Source organism: Xiphias gladius, chromosome 3 (genome assembly GCF_016859285.1).
Source record: "Xiphias gladius isolate SHS-SW01 ecotype Sanya breed wild chromosome 3, ASM1685928v1, whole genome shotgun sequence".
NCBI classification, from domain to species: Eukaryota; Metazoa; Chordata; class Actinopteri; order Istiophoriformes; family Xiphiidae; genus Xiphias; species Xiphias gladius.
In genome coordinates, this window is record NC_053402.1 from 22,935,422 (window position 1) to 22,955,376 (window position 19,955).

Consider the following 19,955-nt stretch of genomic DNA (forward strand, 5'->3'; position numbering starts at 1 on the left):
CCATGGTTTTTGTGGGCTTTTAACCAAAAACTAACATGTTGTGTACACATGACAGCAAAGTGACGGTGAGACTCTCCTCTGCAAAAAGCTTCTGATCGAGTCAGTGACAATGAGGCTTGAGTTTACTCCAGAGATGTTACTCTAGATTTTGTTTTTGTTTTTTTTAAAAACAAAACTAGACCGAATGGTTCAGCAGCCATGGTTTTTGTGGGCTTTTAACCAAAAACTAACATGTTGTGTACACATGACAGCAAAGTGACGGTGAGACTCTCCTCTGCAAAAAGCTTCTGATCGAGTCAGTGACAATGAGGCTTGAGTTTACTCCAGAGATGTTACTCTAGATTTTGTTTTTGTTTTTTAAAACAAAACTAGACCGAATGGTTCAGCAGCCATGGTTTTTGTGGGCTTTTAACCAAAAACTAACATGTTGTGTACACATGACAGCAAAGTGACGGTGAGACTCTCCTCTGCAAAAAGCTTCTGATCGAGTCAGTGACAATGAGGCTTGAGTTTACTCCAGAGATGTTACTCTAGATTTTGTTTTTGTTTTTTAAAACAAAACTAGACCGAATGGTTCAGCAGCCATGGTTTTTGTGGGCTTTTAACCAAAAACTAACATGTTGTGTACACATGACAGCAAGTGACGGTGAGACTCTCCTCTGCAAAAAGCTTCTGATCGAGTCAGTGACAATGAGGCTTGAGTTTACTCCAGAGATGTTACTCTAGATTTTGTTTTTGTTTTTTAAAACAAAACTAGACCGAATGGTTCAGCAGCCATGGTTTTTGTGGGCTTTTAACCAAAAACTAACATGTTGTGTACACATGACAGCAAAGTGACGGTGAGACTCTCCTCTGCAAAAAGCTTCTGATCGAGTCAGTGACAATGAGGCTTGAGTTTACTCCAGAGATGTTACTCTTGATTTTGTTTTTAAAAAACAAAAAAAAAAAAAGAGATAGAAAAGGAGGAGGCATTGAAAATCTTTGTTTTTTACATGGTGAGCTGGATAAACCGACATTGATTTTTCTTTTTTTCCCTCGCGCGTTTGTTATTTTGACATTCAGATAAAGACTCACAGAGGATTAAGGAGTCCGTAGTGAAACTGCAAAAGATGCCTTACATGCATTATTCTTAACCTCTGAAATAAAGTTCCCACGAGAGTTTGTGTGCAGTGTGTGGATCGGGCAGGTCCTCCTCAAAACACCCCTCGAGCTGAGGGTTGTAAGGCAGCCTTTTTTTTGGGGTTTAGCTTCTCAATGTTTGAAGTTTTGTTCATGGAGGAAAACAGCGCGGCTGCTGCTCCAGAGTCACTCAGTTTAGTGTTTGGAGGTGACATGAAGGTGAAGTGCCGCTTTGTGTTTCAAGTGTCAGGAGGTAACTGCTCACTCTTGCTCCATATGATACAAAAACAACATGCGGACTTTTAATTTGAATGGTGCACTTTCAGTTCTTTAACTTCATAATGAAACCACCAAAGACCGCTCGTGCCCCGCAGATGAAGGAGAAGAGGCCACTCCTGTCAGGACGGGAATAATTTAAGAGGATACACAGTAAGTGATCATTATATTATTGGCACTGAGCTGTTGAAACCCCATTTTCAACAGATTTTACACTCCTCATTAACTCAGACTTTTTTTTTTAGTGTTTTTCAATATTATCCACTGCGTGCCGGCCTTCCTGCAGATTTAAAATGGCAATGCTCAAGTGTAGTACAGGTACCTCTGAATTGTGGTCGGTGTCATCCATAATGGACTGTGGTTGGTCTGTAGCAGCAAGACTCGCCTCACTGCAGTAACCTCAGTGTGTGTCTTAACCCTCTTTTTGTCCCTGCGAGCGCGATTAAAAAGAGACGAGTCCACGTGGACACGAGAGACCAATGAGTTTAAAAAGAGTTGGGCAATTTGGCAAAGTAATTGGAGAAGAGAGAAGGACTGCAGGAGCATCAGGAATCGGTGTGTGTGTGTGAAGGTCGCAGCATCATGTGTGACAACTTCTTCACACCCCGTTGGCTTTGAGTTGAAGTGTACGGAGAGCTGACTGTGGTGGTAAAACAGTAGCAGCCTTCTGAAGTTAAGCTGTCGTTACCGTCTCCACAGTCTTGGAGCTGAATGTAATAGGTACAACACACAAAGGTGCGTTTTGTTGCAAAATCTTCCACGAGACTGGGCTTTGACAGCCTGGATGTAGACGCCGCTGCACGCGGTTGCCGGGCACCCGACTGCCTGCTGGCTCGGACCAATTAGCTGGAGCGTTGTGGACGTACGTCTGTGCACCGAGATCAGACAGGTGTAGAATCATAGCAAATTGCTCCTCAAAACATTCAGTCAACCGGCACCGGATCCAGGTGTTCTGAACGGAGAAGATGTCAGTCTGTCCAGTCCCGAGGGAGGAGCCGCGACGGGGAACGCGCGGAATACACCAGCAGAAAGAAAGCACGCCGTGTGAGAAAATGGCCTTTTCCTGCAGCGGACATTTTGACTCGGCATAGCAGGAGAAGCACAGGTGTAACTGGTCGATAGAACGATGGCTGTGTTCGCCCCAGATTTCCCGTTTACAAGGTGCTAATGTGCGTGTCGGCTCTCTGGGACGACCGAAGCTGCAGTCGGACCAAAATCCACCTGGGGAAAATGTACGTATTTTTGCGGGGAGTGGGTAAAAGCAAGAGAGGGCAGGTAGGGGGGTAAACACCGACACTCCACACAGTAGTTATAGTAGCTGCTACTGTAAATCGTACAGCGTTTCCTCAAACACCTTACAGTCTAAACCTTTGTCCCTGTCCCTAGGCTCACTACAGCCAAGCAGCATCCTCCCTTCTCTGCTGCCTCTGGTATTTCCCCGTGCAGTTAGAAAAGAAGAATACAAACAAAGACCGGGTCCCGCCCCCCCTCTCTCTCAACCTGTTTGGACGCTGGAGAAACCTGCGATTTCAGGCGTCAAAGCTCGGTCTCGCTGAGCACTGCGCTGAAGGAGGCGGCGCGGGGAGCGGACCCACAAGGCCTCGGTCCCATTTGCAGACAGTTGGTCGGACGCAGAGCCCCGCCACCGACGCTGCCCTCTCCTCATCGCATCAGTGCAAAGAGGTTAAAATTACAACACGGGGGAGCACATTATAACACAAAGGAGTGGAGAGATCAGTCTCCAGACTCAAATGAGACACAGCAACGTTTGTATGTGAAAAAGGAAAAAAAAAGTTTCGCATACGTAGCTGGGAAAGCCACTGGGGAGCCTTCGTCTCAGGCTTAAGATTAAACCCCCGAGAGGGCGGAAAGTCAGGGTTGACAACTGCAGTCCAAAGCTGCTCTAAATCATTCCCCGGGAAACTCGGGGGTTTTAAAGTGAGAAAATGTGGAACTAGCATCAAACCACTCGGTGGACAACAAACTTTTTGGCAGACTGCACGCGCAGAGACAGACTTGTCAGCGTGTTCTTAATAGTGTCGGCTCTTTCGCTGTGCATTATTAGCTCGACAGATAGCTGAACCGGTCCTCCGCAGCGCCCGTCAGGAAACACCTGAGTTCTGCGTTCCCGTACGGGAGGAAGTTTCCGTTCCTGCGCCGCTGTATTCGGTATAAATGAGACATGTAAAATCCAGTGCTGTGCTGTAGTTGAGGCTTATGTGGTGAGGTGAATAAAAAAAAAACCAGGGAAAACTGAGACATGACTCAGCAGCAAGAAACGCTGTCAGGGAGGGAAACTGCAGTGTGAGTCACCGGATGCTGTATTCATTTACTGCTACACATGACATAAGAGCGAGTGAGCACGTGGTGACGCTTGTCCGTGAGGAGCGTTAGACTCCCCTATAGGCGAATGAGCAGCTGATGAAATGGGTTCTTGTGCGTCGTGTTGCTCCTCAGGCTCCGTGGACCTCAGGTCTAGTTCCTCACCCTCCCTTGCGCTTGTGAATCGGGGGACTCGCAGTGCGCGTTGTTGGCGGTGTTCGTGCACAGCCCACAGCACGTGTACATTTACAGTTCATATGCATTTAAGCTTCTTAGCTGACGATAGAAAGCTGACTCGTCATCTGGTTTTACGTGACCCCCTTCTCCACTATACCGACTCGGGGTCGTAACGAGGAGGTTTGCCGCCAGAGACGTGAAGGCGTCTGCAGCCACAGGTGCTGCAGTGAGTCCGGTCAACACCGCAGAGGCCCTTGTTTCAGCCTGTTTTTAGGCTCCAAAGTAAAAGGATTTAGTCAAAAATGTTGCTTCGGTTGGATGACAGGGAGGTTTTGGTATTATTAAGAGTGCTGAGGAGCTTTTCGAACTTACTGGGGGTATCAAATGGGTCTCACACCATCGAGGAGCCAGTGATTATTAAAGGAAAAGGTTTTAGCCTCAAAAGCCTTTAGAGCCTGTTGGTAGCTGAAATTTGAAATCATAAAAAAATCTCCCAAATTGAGGGTATAAGATGTTCTAGGCCTGAAAAACAGAATGATTTATTTTTAAATTAAAGAATGAATTTTTTTTTTTTCTCAAAATGTCAGCTATTTAAGACACACCAGTATTTTAGCAGGACGATGCAGCGTTTTTGTCTACATTTAACCTCCTATGATCAGTGGGTCCGTAGAAATGCATGTGACCCTCCAGCGTGTTTGAAAGCATGAAATCCAGAAGTTGAGCTTATTCTGTGGAGGAGGTTACCAGATTCTTCAGAGTATTTCTTTTTCAATTTTTTTCTTTTTTTTAAAATTAATTACATTCATACTTTTATCCTTTTATCCTTAATAGGACTGCCAGTCAAATTTGGCCTCGGGCCCCCCCCCCGCGTGCAACATAATAGCGTATTAAAAGAAAACACTCCTCGCCCGAACGAGCTCAGGTGAACTTCACGAAAGACGATTACATGTTTTGGATCAGAATAATCCGTCTTTAAATCACGTTAAATGCGACGTCATACTAATCTTAAGACTAGACCCCGGCTGAGAAGCCCTGTGTTGCTGGTACCGTCAGTGCTATCAGGCGCATGTAACCATCTCCCCTACAGCAACATTGTTAAGGAGCTCCAATTAGCCCCCGGCTGGTTTGACACCGCGCGTCTCTTCGTGTCAAATCTCAGTGTTTCCGAGCTCTCCGGCTTTGAGGCCTCCGCGTCCACCTCCGCAGGCCCGGCGTGGAGTCCTGCCGCAGTCGTGCTTTCAGGCACAGGCTTCCCTCGCCCTTGATGCCGCCTCACACCCGTAATAAGGGGAAGGAAAGCCCGGGCTTCATCACGCTGTGTCCTTGTTGTTCTAAGTTGGAGCGTTCCCACCTTTCAGAAATGAGAGGGCTGTGATCTTGGATTCCTCTGTTTGGATGAATCACGGTGAAACGATGTCCCCCTCAGTAACAAGCTCTCCAGAGTGAGGAGTGGGAGAATTTCCTTTTTCTTCCACAAATGCTAATCAGCGTTGAAGTGAGCAAGCCCGTAAAGCCGGGGGAAGTAAGTGACGACGTTTCTTTACTGCTGAGCAGGGAAGAAAAGGATAATCACACTCCGCAGCGGCTTCCGAGTGGAGATGCTGTGAGGAGATAAACACGGCAGACAAAGGCAGATTTGTTTTATCTTCTTAAACAGCGACAAACGTGAAAAGGTTGATTTAAGAAGTCCTGAGATAATCAAGACCTCGGCCTGATGTCAGCCCCTTTTCCACTGACAGGACATTGAAGAACAGATACCTAGAATCCTGAATGTTCACACTTTATATATATTTAGCTCCGTTAACTGCGGAGCTGCATGTCCGCACGCTGGATCATTCTCACCTGCGGCACAAACACAACTGTGCCCAAGTTGTTCGGACGCACCGTTTCAAAATGAAGGCCATGGTTCGGTTGCTGCCGCCTCACAGAAAGAGATCACCGCAGGGATTTAGGGACGACCAAAGAGTTGGATCTTTCCAACATCGTCGTGAATTTACTTTGCATCAGGTCGCCGTAGAAGTAAACAGGATACGGTACGCGAGGATTGAGACGGAAGTTGCTTATTTAGCCACACGCGTGACTTTTTTTTTGTCGTTCTGGTAAAACTCTGACTGTAAAATACCGATGGAGTCGTCTGAAAAGGTTTTCGGCACTTTGAGACTTTTTCAGACTATTGAAACTGGTGACAGAAAGCAATGTTGTTGTTCAGTAGATTAATACACACACAAAACCCAACATACTCAACTTTTACTTTTGTCATTCTGAATGCTCTTTACCCAAATTACAAACAGAACAAACGCTCTAATTGACCTCTTGTGGCATCTAACCATTTAAATAACGGGCTTAATTCGCTCAGGTTTCGAGGTGCCGGCTGTGAGATTTAGAGACCGTTCCTTCGGTGAAAAGTAGCTCTAATAAAAACTGTCCACAGTGAGGTCTGTGGATTATCCAGAGTAATGGGTGCCTTATCTACAGTAACACACCTTACTGTACTCTCTTCTGTGCTGTGAGCACCGCAAGCAGAACCGGGTTCGCCCTCACTGTGCCGGGGGAGGAGGCGTCGCGGCTCCCTTTCGTCAGCACTTCCTTCCTTCCTGCCTTCGTTTTTTTCCTCTGTCACCGACTCTCACTCGTCATCTCGGACCCCGCCGCGCCCGCCTGCCCCGCAGTGACCCCTGCCCGATTCCCCACGCCCGCCTGCTCGCCTGTTTCCCCGATCGGCTCCGCAGTCGTCAAAAGGCCCCGGTTTCCCCTCAGTCTTTGCCCGTTTGTCCATCATACGGCGCCCGTGTGTGACTCTTGCCTTCGCACCTGTAGCCACTCCCCCCGGCAACCCCACAGACTTCATCCCGCACCCACCCCCTTCTGTCCGTTTCCCTGTCTTGAGAGTTCAAGTAAAGGCGAACTCTTTGATTGCGCCATCCGAGTCGTGCCTCCGAGTCCTGCCTGTGTTCTGAGCCGTGACAGGAGGCAGAAATCTCCGACTGAGAATCTCAAATCCAGAATTATCTGCGAGTCAAGACACCACTAAAGAGACAGTGGGGGAAAGAAAAAAAAAAGGGAAATTCACTTTTTCCAGTGTGAAAGAACTATATACTTTTTTTTTTAAAATTAAAAACCTGTTGTGATTAATAATGTATTGTGTGGATTTGGGACACGGCTCTCGTCCTGTCAGTGCTGTCGGTCCCCGTTAGGAGACAAGAAGACCATCAATGGGGGGTAGCTGACACCTGTGCTGGCTCATCCTCAGCTTTATAAGCTAGTCACTGCCTCTCCTGGTGTGTGTGTGTGTGTGTGTGTGTGTGTGTGCGTGTGAGTTTGGCTTGCTGGCCATTTTGATCTGGTTTTGACTTCAATTACACTTTTACAATTTTTTTTTTTTGCTGCATAATTTCCCACACATCCATCCTTTGCAAACTACTGACTCATACTTCACATTGTCTAATTTTATATTTTATTTTTTAAACGTATTTATTTATTTGTTGTCAAATACTCAGTTAATGGGGCCTCCTCCCCTCCCTCAGCTGGGCTGTGACAATACAATATCTTGCATTGTTCTGCAAGAAAATGCTCAGTCACTGAGAAATGATTGCGAGGTGGTTATTTTCTAAAGTCCATCATCTGAATGGAACAAGCTGAACTCTGTGCTCTCACCACCCAGCTCAGTATAAACAGAAACACAATGTTGGCAAGAATGAAAAATCCCTGGAAACAGCACACAGATCACTTCTTTTCTTCTTTTTTTGTGTGTGAAGTGAATACAAACAGCGTAGCTTGCTGATTGTGTCTGCTGAACGAGACGTGGCAGCTCACAGTACAAATGGAAACCAGTCCAAAATGTTCCTGAACAGACACGCGAAGACACGGGGAGGCCAATTGTTTCTGAGCTGGGCAAGTTTTCATTTATCATGAGGAAGAATCGGAAGTGTGTGTGTGTGTGTGTGGGGGGGGCTGTTTGTTTCCATTGAGGAGAATGAATGGAGACTTTAGCTGAGGTAAGGGTTCCTGGCTGTGGTGATGAATTGGTGGAGCCTTATTATCATCACATAGTGTGGTGATATAATCTCAGCCTTTCCATAAATCTCTGGCTGTGTCCTTGGTTTAAATTTACTATATGCTCCAAAACTTTTATGCTTGCACGTGTGTGTGTGTGTGTGTGTGTGTGTGTGTGTGCTTGCATGCGCATTGATCAGCCACAACATTAAGACCACCAATTGCCCCCCTTGTGCCGCCAGAACAGCTCTGACCCGGACTCAGCAGGACCTCCCGAAGGCTTCAGCGTCAGACCTTTCAAGTCCTGTAAACTGCAAGGTGGGGGCCTTCATGGATCGGACTCGTCTTCCCAGCACCTCCCACGTTTCAGAGTAGCATCCACATGAAAGCCAGAACCCAGGGTTTCCCAGAAGAACATCGCCCAGAGCGTCACACCGCCTCCGCCGGCTCGCATTCTTCCCATAGTGCATCTCGCTGCCATCTCTTCCGCAGGTAAACGTCGCACACACACACCCCCGGCCGTCCACATAAACTAAAGGAAAACACGATTCGTCAGACCAGGCCACCTTTTTTCCATTGCTCCATGGGCCAGTTCTGTTGCCCATGTGCCCATCGTAGGCGCTTTCGGCGGCGGACAGGGGTCAGCATGGGCGCTCTGACCGGTCTGCGGCTACGCAGCCCCATACCCAGCAGGCTGCGACGCAGTGAGTGTTCTGACAGGTCTAGGTCATACCCGGCATTAAGGCTTTCAGCAAACTGTGCTATTGGACCACGCGGGCCAGCCCTCCGCTCTCAACACGCACCTTGGGTGTCATTGGGTGACCCCTGGCGCTGTCTCATTGGTTGTCCCTCCGTGGACCACTTGTGGTAGGTACTAACCACTGCATACCGGGAACCCCCCTTAAGACCTGCCGATTTAAAGACGCTCTGACCCAGTCGTCTAGCCATCACTATCTGGCCCTTGACAGAGCCACTCAGATCCTAACACCCATTTGTTACTGCTTCCAACAAATCAATATAGATTTTTCATATATATATATATATATCGATATATATAATATAAGTATATATATATATCCATCCCACCGCTTGACAGGTGCCATTGTCACGAGATAATCAACGTTATTCATTCATCTGTCAGTGGTTTGAAAGTTGTGGCTGATCGGTGCCGTTAACCGCAAAACAATGTTCCATAAAGGTTTCAGAAAAGCAAATGTGTTGAGAGCTCAGGACCTTGTATTTAATGTACAGAACAACAACACTGCTTTCTGTCAGCAGTTTTAATGGCCTGAAAGATCCAACTAGTTGGTCCTAAAATAAACATTGGAAATTCAGGAACGTGTCCAGGCTTTAAACCAGGTATACGCATTCATTCGAGCTTTACAGGTGTTCGATTATATAAATCTGTTTGTGGCTCTAACCTGCCTGGTCCTGCACGACCACCTCGAGCTGCAGTCACCAGAAAGTGAAGAAATCTTTGGTCCTCAGGAGTGACGGGCAGGTGTATTTCAGCTGGTGGCACTTAGCCGGAGGGCGGCTGGTTTTTACACCTGACTGCAGTATCTAAGAGCCCCGGAGTAAAATGGTGAACTCCCAAAACCGCTCTCTGTGCTCTGACCAACTTGAGGAAATCCAGACGTATGAAATGAGAAACTGGGCAACGGGGAAAAAAGACTTTATTGCCTTCCGCAGATTGACAATCAGGTTAACAAGTCAAATTGGTGATACTGGTTTCTCAGTTTGTTTGGCACTTTTGTAGAAAAAGGTTAAGAATTGTTGACAAGAAACCTCTTCGTGTGACTACAGCAGGCGAATCTGAGAACCTTTCTTCAATTTTATAAAATAAAACATGCTCATCTCCCATAGCTATATCACAGATCTCCCTTCAGAAAATGGCTGCAGTGTTTGTTTGTTTTTTGAAGGTATTGATCCTTTGCTCTAGCATGGAATGTGTTCGGCATCGACTTGTGCTAAGCATAGTGTTAATAGATGGGTATTCAAGTTTGTTACCTCTTGACACAATTTAAAAAAATAACATGACACTTAGCAGTACTTGATACTAAATCTCAAATTAAATCAAAATGTTTATTTCTGATGACGCCAGAACTTTCCATTTATCAACCCATAAAGCAACACGTTTTTTTGGGGGGAGAATAATTGGTCGACGCATTATCCCAAAATTTGATGACGGGATTGTATTTTCCCTAAAGATTCTCAGTGATGGTCATTTGTCAAAGCTGGCACTTTGTTTTGACACAGATCAAGCAACCCTCAGGCCCTGTTCACACCTGGTATTAACACGTGATCCGCATCTGGATATGTCATCTGAGTACTGACGTCTGATCCACGGGCCTTTGCATTTACAGCAGGTATTAACAAGCCTTCTCATCATCTCAGTTTCACCCACTTTGTGATCAGACCTTAATTTGCAAAGCAGTCAGAAATGGCCTGTGCCCGTCAAAAGGAAGCAATGCCATGAGTGGGCGTCTTTCACTTAGGTTATTTCTGTCTCTCTTTTTGTAAGGGGGAGACTTGATAGGCACGGCTACACTCACAGCTTTTACCAGGAAAAGGGCAGAGTGAGCTGACCTTTCAACTTGCTGGGAGGATTTCTATTTTTTTCTTAAGACTGTTGTCACGCTACGGGGATTGCATTTACACCCGGCTGCCACCCAATCCCGACGCGAGCCAGACCACCCCCAGATGTAGTCTGGCTGATTTCGATCACATTCCTATCCTCACGTTGCACTTTCCGAGCACAGACGTTTCTCTTGTATTCTACATAAGCGCGGTTGTTTTTTTTCCTGGGTTTTTTTTCGCTGACATTTTGAATGCTAGACTTTTACTTGTATGGGGAATGTTTATATCGAATACTTCCACATCAACGCACACACACACACACACACACACACACCCCTGCTGCGGAGCGGCCACTGGTGTACCGACGCAGCCTTACTCGGCATCTTGTGCACTGATACGTGTCTATTTCTAGGTAAGCGTGTAGTAAAGCCCCCTGCCTAGAGGTGGGTGTACCGGTGTGCGCGCAGCACGGCGCCTGTTTCCCGCCCATGTCGTGGGGTCGTAGCTGTTGTGCTTGTGACAGCTAATGAGGATCCTAAAAATAAAAAAAAACCAAACAAATGTCATTAACACTTGAGCAAACCTGCCAGATGTGATTATTATTATTGTTATGTTTTGTGTCAGTCCGCCTGTCTGGTAAAAAGATCAGTGGTAGGAACTGTTGTTCTTAAGTGTAGCTCTTGCAAAAGATTAAAAGACACACACACACACACACTCACTCTAACCGTAGGGATGGAAGCAGCAGTCTGATGCGGACTACTGAAATTCCATAGGTTGGTTTGTTCTTTCCTCACCAGAGGCTCTAAAACATTTTCATTTAATTTGATTAAAATCCTCCATTTCCTCCCTGCACAGCCAACAGAGTAAATACGATCATTCTGCCTGACTGCCTCATCTGCCTTACAATCCAAATCGAATCGTAGACCCTTAATCTTGCTGCACTCCCCGTTGTTGTTGTTGTTGTTGTTGTTGTTAATGTTGTCGTCGCTGTTTTCTTCTTGGCGCGGCAACGGCCTTGCCCTCCCTGAGGGGATGTATCACACATCCACCACACAGTAGAAAAACAATAAACCAGAAACGGGAGATAAGATTGACGGACTGACTGACTCTTCCTCCTCCTCCTGCTGCCTGACTGAATTATTTCCGGTCTTTTCCACTGCGGATGGAGACCTGGGGACCTGAGCCTGTCCGAGCGGAGACATTAATTTCCCCGCAGTAGGCCTACGGAGCTTGCAGTTGCTCTATTTATACTTCTGGAAAAGATCTTTTAAATTTCACGTCACAGCCGTAAACCGGACTGAAGGATGTCTAAATCTTCCACCACAACCCAGTGCCCTCACTTGCAAACGTATCGTGAGACGACGCAACGGCGGCGATGCAGATTCACGCCGATTCGCTCAGAGTTTGACACGTTTGCGTCCTGGGATCTGAACTCCTTTTTTCTCGTTAGCTCCTCTGCTGCTCTGCTCAGGTTTGGTGAGGACTTAAAGTGAGCTGAAATAGACCTGCTCCGCACGTCTCAAAACTCCAGCCTCTCACACGGACAGAAGACAGATTAGATCATTCATTTTGACAGGCCCCATTCTCTGAACGCGGCGGACTTGAGCTCACAGGTTCAGTTATATCAGTCTCCAGCACCAGCCACTGATTTTTGATGGATAGCCAGACTAACCTTTTCAGGTGCTCACATTGTGTTTTAAACTGCGTTTTAAACTCATCGTTTTAACCGTCATTTTAATGTCCATAGCTTCTTTTATTGGCCCATTACACTTTTAGCTGAAAGTGTCATAATATAGTAGGAAATGCCGAGGGTCATGTGTTCAAATTGGGATCCGAAACCCTAAAGATATATTTGATTTAAACTTCTTCTACTGTCACAAATGTTGTGTGACTGAATTGCGAGGCCACGTGATGCTCTGCAAAAAGCTCGTAAATGCACCTACTTTTTTTTCTAGGTGGAATTGACTGTCACGCTCAGTTTAAAGTGGTCAAACAGAGACCAGCAGTGAATCCTGGAAATGAAGTGCAGGGCGTTTTTGCACTTTATAGATGACTTAAACAATTCATCGATTATCAAAATTGTCAACTAATTTTTCTAAATCTTTTACCCATTTTGGCACTAGTTGGTTTTGTCAGAAAAAAGATTGACATATATTTTTTAAAGTGCAGGCTGGACTGGTGGTGTTACATTCATGGTCCCCGGAGGGTAAATCCTGTCTACGGCGATCCCCCTAGTCTTTCATGTAGCGTTAATTAAAGCGTGAAATATCTCAACATCGAGTGGATGCGCTGCCGGGAAATTTCGTACAGACGTTCATGGTTCTCGGACGATGAAGCCCCAACCCCTCGACTTTTCCTCCATCGCCATCACACAGGTCAACTTTTCGGTTTGTCCGGTACTTTGGTTTATGACCCGCAAAAATCTCCCCCTCAGCCTCAGCTGCACTTTGCGTTTTGTGCTAGTCAGCCGATGTTGGCGCGCTGAACTAGAAACGGGGCAACAGGGTCACATCGCACGCCCATCAGCAGGTTAGCGTCGTCACTGCGTTAGCGTCAGCGTGCCGATGCGGGCATTTGACCGAGCATTTTACCGGCACCGTTCTGCCTGACGACAGCCTCACGGGGTCGCTGGCATGGCTGTAGAGTTTTAGTCACGTTAACTTCTCTGTAACAGCACTTTGGTCAACATTAGTGTGTAAGATATTTGCTTTTTTTTTTTTTGGCTAAACTTTACTTACTTTGCCCAACTAGTGGTAAGACCATAAGAACAATAGCCGATTTCTGGTACCTAACGAGCACTACATCCTCAGGTGATGCCGTAGGTATAACGAGGATGTATCTATACAGTATGACACCACTTTTTTCCCCCTGTATAGGTCCCTTGATTAAAATCACTGATTTGGCTCCGTCAGCGCACATGGATCAGAATGAGCGAGCGAGAGAGCAACTTCCACGGGGATCCACCGAGTCAGACACAACTGAAGTAAATCACCCAAGCTACAAATCTCTTCCCTTCGCCTCTCACAATCAACAGCGCGGCGCACGCAGAGTATTGCCTGTCCAGTGTAATCACGGAGCCGTCTCAAAGCACAGGATGTGCACTGGAGGCTGAATATGACACATTCCAGATAAATTGGAGCTGAGTTCAAACAGAAGAAGAAAGGAGGCAAAAAAAAAAAAAGAAGGAATTTCAGCACTGAGTATTCTCATGTCGTGTGGCGCTGAAAGAACTGTTCTGTCCCGAGGTGATGATGATCAGGTTGGAAAATATTTAAAACCCAGGACTCCAGGCCGGACTGGTTTGTACGGCTGCACCCTTCTACCAAATATTCTAGATGCACATCATTTTGTGCACAGACACGTTAGGTACTTTTGGACATTTTGGGATCGCCAATAGAATTTAAAATAAAGTTCTGCGGGTTTGTACGGGCTGGCCCACCGGCGGGTAGAGATGTTAAAGGGGCTTGAACTCGCGACTTGAAAATCTCGCTACATCCATCCCTTCAAAATCCTTAGTCCTCTGCCTTTTAAAAAAAAAAAAATTTCTTTCCAGTTTTATTTAAATAGCTCAAAGTCAATCATGGATTCAAACTCAGAAAATATGGACTCAAAGGGTCTGAATCTGACACCACAAAGAGAACACGAAGAGCGGGCCGCCCCTGTGGCTTAGAGGTTCAGATGCCGCCATCAAACACGATGTTCCTGGTTGGAGTCTGGCTGGGGACCTTTTTTTTGCATCTCTCCCCTCATTTCCTTTCATCTCTCGACTGCTGCTGTCCAATGAAACCCCATCTGCTTTAGTAAACTACAGTTTTGAATACTTTTGTTGCAGGTGTGCAGATTTCTGGAACATTGCAGTGTCTATTATTTTTTTTTTCTCTTTTTGCTCAGTGTCTTGGGGTTAATCACCACTTAGACCATTTACGTGAGGTACGGCGTCGCTGCTGTTGCCACGGTTACAAGCGCTGCAGTGCAAGATGAACACAAACCTGTCAATGTTTAGGGCGCTCTGCGGCACAGTCTCGAACAGACTCTTGACAGCCAATTGGCAGTAAAGGCTTTTACATGACCGCGTTAGAGATTCATTTAAAGGAATAATTCCACAGTGTGAGAATCATTCGCTTCCCTGCTGACATTTGTGGATGAGAAGGTCGATCCCAGTCTCACGTCTCTGCGGTAAGTATGGAGTGACACGTTGGGGCAATAATGGGCTTTTATGTGCCAGGCTGTTCCTTGGCTCGGTGCAGTGTTCACACAGTGATGATAAGACTCCAGGAAGTCGCTGGTACGGGACAGGAAATAGTCTCCAGTAGAGTAGTAAAGTGGGAGGGGATGCGGGTTCTCGAATGGCCCCCCCCCCACCAACTGTTTTCCTCAATGTCATCTTCCTGTTCTCCTGCATCATGTAAAAAAGTTGAGCCTGGTTGAACCGTTTTGATCTGATCTGATTTGATTTATTTTTTTTTTTTAAATGAAAGAACCAGATGTTTTCTAACGCAGCTGTTCATCTGTTTTTTACCGATGACCCAGCCAGGTGAGTTTCATGCCGATCCAAGCTGGGGAAGTGCTCTAACTGTCAGTCAACCAATATTGGGAAAAACTAATGGGAGTTCTGCTTCTGGAACCAGTGGTGCCTGAACTACAACCTCGGCTTTTGCACAGGTAAAACGAATCAGATATGACACTGGTACCTTTGGACGGAGCCAGGCTAGCCGTTTCCCTCTGTTTCCAGTCTTTATGCTAAGCTAAGCTAACCAGCGAGTGGCTGCAGCTTCATATTTACTGTACAGACATGTGAGTGGTATCCACTTTCCCATCTAACTCTCAAAACAACCAGTAAGCGTTTTCGTTTATTGCTGCTTGTTTTTCATGTTGCCTCTATTTGCAGCAGAATTAAGACAAACCACTGGGGTGTAATTTGTCTGCTACATATGTTATTTTTTTAACATATTCTCAAATCAGGGAGATTTCAGTCCCTCTTGGCCCGCCTCGCAGCCAGCCAGACCTCTTATTGTGGAATGACTCACTCCACATTATAGATCCAGAAGCCAACAGGAGCTGGGAACCCGTGCTGTAAAGTCTATTTGAAAGCTATTACTGACACTGCATCCCGCTCAGGAATAACATTTCCCGTCCTCAGTAACCCCCCGCTTCTCTGCTGTCCTAATTTGTGGTGTGGGGGGTATCGCTTGTTCTCTCAGCATAATAGGCCATGCCGGGGAGTAATGGCCAGACCGCTGTATAGCTGCATCCTTTCCCCTTCCCATCCGTCGCTCATCCCTCCTCCTCTGGTATGTGCAGCGGCAGCGAGGCCAGGTCTCCCTCCATTGCAGGTCAAACGGCCGCTCGCTCTTCCTCTCCGCCTCTTTCTCATCGTGGGAGTCGGGGATAGAGGGCGAATCTCCCGGGAAAACAGAATCTAGACCAAAGCCTTCCTGTGTGCCGGCCTCATAATTAAATTGGCAGATTAAAACGCTCTCTTATTGTGGGGGATTTAATGAATATTCACCAGGCTTTGGACCGTCTAGGTGATGTGAGCTTTGCGTTAGTTATCACATTGACCCCATCAGACTTCAGGCTTCCCTGTGCTCATCAGCTCAGCACACACCGAAGACCCTTTGACTTAATTGATCTGCACTGTAGTGACACTTTGCTTTTGATTAATGTGTTTTTTTTTGAAGACCAATATCCAGTAACTTTTGCTTGAAGGTGTCAATGATTGATATTGAATATTAGGTATTCAATAAAATTGGATTCAACAGTTTCCATGTGATAGAAGTTACAGGTTTCTGGTGATGCCAGGCTGGAGAAGTCTGACAAAACCTGACAAAAGCTCACAAAGGCGATGCTGTTTACACTGGGGCCAGTCGCACGACGTTCTACCATTGCAGGAGGTTGGGCAGGGTCACCAGGGCCCGACACCCTGTCCCGTACCATCAGTGAGCATTGGTCTCCTAACCGTGATTTTCCTGATCTCAACCAAGCGGTTTTAGTCGCCCAGAAGGAGTCAAATTTAACCACGGTGGTGGCATCAGATGACGCTCATAGGGCGTCTTCAGTAAGCTGTGAAGAGAGAACATGAATCCGTTAGTCCCCGCCAGCACTGTACAAAGCTGAACCTTTGTTCCACAGCACTCGAAGGAGCATCTAAAACTGTTAAAAGATACAATGGTTTGGCTGCCAGAGCATTCACATCTGCTCTGTAAATCCTTCGTCCTGTGTTCTCCTTTTGAGAAAAAACTCAGAAACATAAAGGAAGAACTTTGAATATTTTATATATTTTTTTGGTTTCATGATGGCGCCCCCTAGCCTTGCACTAATCCATCAGAGTATCTCCATCCTTTCCTGTTTCGAAGGATCCATCAAATCCATCCCTTTTAAACCATCTCTGCATTGATGATGATGATGTTAATGAAATTAAAATAGCAAAATTGATCGGGACGACACAAGGTAGAAGTTAAAAGTGACATGGCACATGAAGACCAATTCATGCAGAAACGGAAAATTTCTAAAAATGAGTTTTCCCCTCGCGATTTAAAGCAAAGTCACTGAGGTGGCAAGACAATTTTGAAAACCAGCTGCTGCTCCAGAGGTTGGTCCCTGACGGTAAATCAGCACAGTCTCCTTTAGTTTCAAGTCCAGATCGGGGGATTAACGGCAGGGTTTGGTTGAAAAGAGCCACAGCCTGCGAACAACCGGCCAGATTAACGCAAACATGACCGTCACTCACTGGGGAAGGGGGGCAGACACAAAGCCTGCTTAGAATCAGTATGTAGTATGGAACAGTGTATGGACACAGTCATTGTGCGAAAAAGGGCCCAAAAATTAATGTTGCCTGAACAAAAACGGTGCAGCCTGACTCGCTGTTGATGATACATTTGAATCAGTGCGGACGAAGCACTTGTTTTTTTTTTTTCCCATCGGCCTGTGTTATAACCATCCTGTTAGAGGTGGACAGCACAAAGGCATTCACAACAACTCTTGTCACGTGTGTGTGCCTCTGTGTGATACCTATGGCCCAGAGGAGCAGGAGGAGGAGGAGGAGGAGGAGGAGGACAGGTGGAGGAGTGCTGGGGATATTTTGGGACCCTCCTTTCATGCCATTATTGCTGTCATTTTGATGGTTAGGCATTCATTAGGCTTGTCCAGCCGCGGCCCCGAACCCTTCCACAGTGTCAGTTAATATGTAATGTGATTTCCACTGTGTGAATATGATTGTGCTCTGACGGACAGCGGAGGGCAGGATGCAAGGGCAGGCGCAGACAAACAGGGAGGAGGTCGTGCATAATGAGGAGCGGTCTCTCGTCCCGGCGCAGGGAACATCGGCGGTGACAGGGGCAGGATTTGAGCGGTTCAGGCCAAACACCATGAAACAAAAAAGGCACGAGGAGCGTCCGAGAGCAGGACAACGAAACCTGTCTAGTTTTGAGTGTTGCTGACATGTGGTGGAAACAGAGTGAGGTAGTTGCTGTCGTGTCTCAGCTACACCTCGTTGTAATAGACCGGCCCCCAGACCCGGAGACTGCGCAGGGTCTGGGGGGTTCACAAAACCCGGGAAAAATATGCACTTCGCTGCAGCAAGAAAGTCTCCGGCACGACCGATCGACTCATCGGCACAAATTGGGCCAATACGACATGTTTGATCATTCATTCATCATATATAATCCAAGGTTTTGCCTGATTTTCCATGTGACCCGGGTCACAGCAAACAAACAGGCACTGAAATATGTCCAGTTATTCAGGAGAATGTAACATAACACGACCACAATCTTAAAAAAAAAAGGGGTCTTTTTAACGCGGTCTTTAATGATTATTTCAGCGATTTTCTTCAGGTTTTTCTCTCCCTGGAATCCAGATTCCAATTCTCACTGCGTTTGCAAGCTTTACCTCACCTTCCTCACTGCTTGCTGCTACTTTCCTCTTTAATGTGAATTTACATTGCTAACAATAACAAAGCTTTATGTCAGTTCAGCAGGCAGAGCGCTGAAGTCGCGTTAATCGATGTGCAGTAGGCTGTTTCGTTCGCGCTCGGTATCAGTGGCGTATTGATGCATAATCTGTTTTGCTTTTGCCTGTTGAATGTAATTGTTAGGAGAAAGGGAGCTGATTAACCAGCCCCATGAACTGAATTATGAGCTGTAACGGTAAAAAAAAAACCCATTTAATATTGCAGATTTTTTTTCATCTCTCTTATTTGTCTTTGTCTTTGAGTAGTATGGTGTCTGAAGTTTTGTAATTTTTTTTATTACTGTTTTATGTTAAACTGAGAAAAATAAGAATAAAAACTCTCAGTAGCGAAAAACAAATCCTCACAGTAGGCCCAACTTTTAGTAGTTATTTTGCTCCCGAAATTTGACGTTAAGTCTTCAAGGGGAGCCACACATCTGTTTTAAACGGGACTAAAACGAGCCCACAGGTCGTCTGTCCCAGGTTACGTTTTCTTGTAAGGCGGCGACCTCTAGTGGCTGTAGTAAGTACGACGGGAGCGAAGGAGGAGGTCAGGTGACGCAGAGGGACAAAGTCCGCATTCGGAGGAGGTTGGGGTGAATGGATGGGTCGACAAGACACAGGACTTTCTCGCAGGAGACCGCCGTCCGTTTCCCGTGTGAACCCCCATACGCGGTGTTGTTGTTGTTGTCGTCGTTTTATGTCTGTTCCGCAACCTTAACCATGTGTTTTATTGTTGTAACCATGACAACAAAGGTCCTGCAGCCTTAGCAAAGTACTTATTTTAACCCAATCCTCGATTTTTTTTTTTTTCTTAACCTAACCAAGTGCTTTTTGTGCCTAAACCTAACCGAGCCGACTCTGCCACAGCCCGAACCGATTATTTTCTGACCAAAAGTTTGGGGCGGGGGGGGTCGAAGGAATCAAAATACAGCAGATACCACTGATCCTTTGTTGCCAGACTAGTGTCAAATACGTCACCCTGCTGTCCTGCCATTTTGTAAATCTCACTAATCATCCCGAGTGACCACACATTTTGCTCGCTCATTTGTTGATTTGTCGTGGCTCACGCCCTGATCCGATTTTTTGACGAAACCTGGCAAAACGACCCATCTCTCCATGGCAACCCAATACTTTAATAATCACACTGATTGTGCCGAGGGGTTGCGGTGCAAATTCATTGGTAATCATGGTGCAGCTCCTGTTAGATTGACCCAGTGAAGAGCTGCATTATTCATGGAGAACGACGTGTTCACCGTTAACGTATTTTATGCAGTTGAGGCTCTGGATATATATAGTATCACCCGCTCCGGTCCGGGCAGCAGAGCATTAAAGAAACCCCAAAGTTAGGGAATTGAACGTTCCCACATAAATCACACGTTGTTATGAGTGGAAACAGCTCGGGCAAAGTTGAGCAACCGTGGTGAACGCTGAGGAAAATAAATCATTTATCACCCAACTGCTCCACTGAACCACGCAGTGGTGAAATAGAGGAGGTGGGCCCGGGCGCGCTTTGTCACCCAGTCACAAAAAACAACTCG